This window comes from Leucopleurus acutus (genome assembly GCF_964270905.1).
Source record: "Leucopleurus acutus genome assembly, chromosome: 15".
Classification (NCBI taxonomy): Eukaryota; Metazoa; Chordata; class Mammalia; order Artiodactyla; family Delphinidae; genus Leucopleurus; species Leucopleurus acutus.
Genome location: NC_139157.1, coordinates 70156406 through 70159366, shown reverse-complemented (window position 1 = coordinate 70159366; position 2961 = coordinate 70156406). Strand labels below are relative to the sequence as shown.

General features: G+C 41.3%; 1 pseudogene across 1 annotated transcript; it reads left to right on the top strand.

The window, feature by feature from the left end:
• Nucleotides 1-1560: 1560 nt before the first annotated feature.
• Nucleotides 1561-2627, top strand: LOC309972005 (poly(A) polymerase alpha-like; annotated as a pseudogene). Its single transcript has 2 exons — nucleotides 1561-1900; nucleotides 2091-2627. The product of its transcript is annotated as a poly(A) polymerase alpha-like (transcript).
• Nucleotides 2628-2961: the final 334 nt, after the last annotated feature.

Here is a 2961-nt window from a genome sequence, read left to right as displayed (position 1 = left end):
TATCATGTCTATTTTATATTGCCCATCTCCCCCTACTAGAAAGTAAAGTTCGTGAAAACAGGGATCTTTATCTATTTTAACTGATATATCCACACACACACAAAGTGCCTGGCACATTATAGCTGTTCATCCAATATGTTTAGGATGAATGAATAGGAAAAGGCAACACGACACAGCAGATGTGAGGGTTTGCCCACCTCTGATCTCTGCTATTCTTAATCTCATTTTTATTTAGATCAAGTTTTCAGTGGTTAGATAACGCCTTGAGGGTTCCAGCTGAAAGGCAGAATCCTCACTTTCTCATTTTTAGATAGGTGTGCATAGAGTGTTATCCTTGGTGTCTTTTTCATCAGAAACTGCCACCACAAATGAACGCAGAGGAAATTCCAAAACAAGTAAACTCCTGCTACTACTGCTTCCAAATATCCTTGTTGAGGAACAAAATGTTGAAAGTAAGACTTAAATGCTTCAAAGGTTCTAGTCATCTTCCCAAAATACAGGCATCACACTCCTTTCCATCTTAGTAGAATGGGCTCACAGAGGCTCTATAATTTGTATAGTTAAAAATTACCAAATAGCTTAGGGGTGCAGATTAGAAGTTCTAGGCATTGGTGTCTATGAAATCATCATAGGCTAAAACACTTAATCCTTTGAGCCTAAATCCAAATTGCAAACTACCCAGGAAAAAAAATGAGATCATATATCTGCTACTCAGATCATGTTCTTATCTGCCAAAAATGCCTCTGAGAAGAATGATGTGTGTGCGTGTGCACATACACAATACACACACGCGCACACACACACAAGCACACTCTCATTCCAGCAGCAAAATTACTTTGAAAACATTAATACATATTAATAAAAATGTAAAGACAACAGCTGTTTGAATTTCAGATAAACTGTGGACCATTTTTTACCATTTAAGTCATTGAGAGTGCGGTGCACATAATTGAACAAAAACATGGTCCAAAAAAAAAATGCAAGTCGGCTAAAAAAGGAAGTTAAAAATTTGAGTTTAAAAAAATTTATCATAAATTATTAGTTATCTTGCCTGGTTGCTGAGGGAGATGCTCTGGTTAATATGTGTTCCATATGTGAATCAGTAATTTTGACTATCATAAAATATACTTAGTACTCTAAAAGAACATCCCCTTTCTTTGATGAGGCAGTTAAAGGTTTTTCAAAATATTTCTGGGCCTTATAGTCACCATGGTTAGCAAGAAATATCACTTAACTACAATTGTATGCAAGTGCCAGCTAACAGAACTCTGACGAATACCAGAAAGTTTACTGTAGATGAAATTCAGGGTTACCCAGAGAGACATTTACCTTGCAGTGTAGCCCTTCCAAGTTTTATTAATGTCAAGACTTGGACTGCTCTAAGTGCCCATCTAAATATTATACAACCCAGAGGAGAAGCACTTAAAGCCGCGGGAGAGGGTGCGGGAGTGGGGTTGGACCCAGGGCTGAGGCAGGCACCCCCCTCCTTCCTGCCTCAGTGGGTCATGCCCAGGGCAGCAGCAGGAGGGGAGTGACTGGACGGTGCCCGCACAGGAGACAATGCCTTTTCCAGTTACAGCGCAGGGATCACAACAAACACAGCCGCCACAGAAGCACTGTGGCATTACCTCTCCCATCAGTTTAGCAGCCCCCAAGGAAGTCGACTGACTTACAGGAAAGAACTGACTCTGAAGCCTTTTGGGGTTTTTGAAGAGGAAGAGGGACTGCAGCACAGAATTTTAATTTGGGGAAAATTAAATAACCTGGTAAAAGAGTGGATACAAGAAATCAGTGAAAGCAAGAATCTTCCACAGTCTGTAATTGAAAATGTTGGGGGGAAAATTTTTACATTTCTATCTTATGGATTAAGAGTACATACAAGGGCTTCCCTGGTGGTGCAGTGGTTGAGAGTCCACCTGCCGATGCAGGGGACGCGGGTTCGTGCCCTGGTCCGGAAGGATCCCCCGTGCCGCGGAGCGGCTGGGCCCGTAAGCCGTGGCCGCTGGGCCTGCGCGTCCAGAGCCTGTGCTCCGCAGTGGGAGAGGCCACAGCAGTGAGAGGCCCGCGTACCGCAAAAAAAAAAAAAAAAGAGTACATACAAAAGGTGCCGATATTGATGAGTTGTGTGTTGCACCAAGACATGTTGATTGAAGTGACTTTTTCACCTCACTCTATGATAAGTTGAAATTACAGGAAGAAGTAAAAGATTTAAGAGCTGCTGAGGAGGCTTTTGTACCAGTTATCAAACTGTGCTTTGCTGGGATAGAGATTGATATTTTGTTTGCAAGATTAGCACTACAGACTACACCAGAAGACTTGGACTTAAGAGATGACAGTCTGCTTAAAAATCTAGATATAAGATGCATAAGAAGTCTTAATGGTTGCAGGGTAACTGATGAAATTTTACATCTAGTACCAAACATAGACAATTTCAGGTTAACCCTGAGAGCTATCAAACTGTGGGCCAAACACCACAACATCTATTCCAATATATTCGTTTCCTCGGTGTTTCCTGGGCTATGCTAGTAGCAAGAACTTGCCAGCTTTAACCAAATGCAATAGTGTCAACTCCTGTACGTAAGTTTTTCTTGATATTTTCTAAACGGTGTGCATTTAGATCATATTAAATCAAAATTGATTGTAGACACTGAAAAAATACATACATACATACAGCCCAGAGAAACACTGCTCTAATTCTCTGTGGCATGTGGCCCCTAGGCTTCTGCTTTACACTTGTGCATGCTACTAGAAAAGGCAGCAATTGGAAACACATTCCCTCACAGCCAAAATCCTTCCCGTCAAGTAATTGCTGGAGACCCATTTCAGAGGCAAAGGCATGACAGTTAATGGGTGTTAAAAAATAAATCAAATGGGATGGAAACAAATGCACAATGTGAATGAACATACTCCTCAGATGTCAGACTTTGAATAGGCACAAGCAGACAAAACTTTGGATCCCAG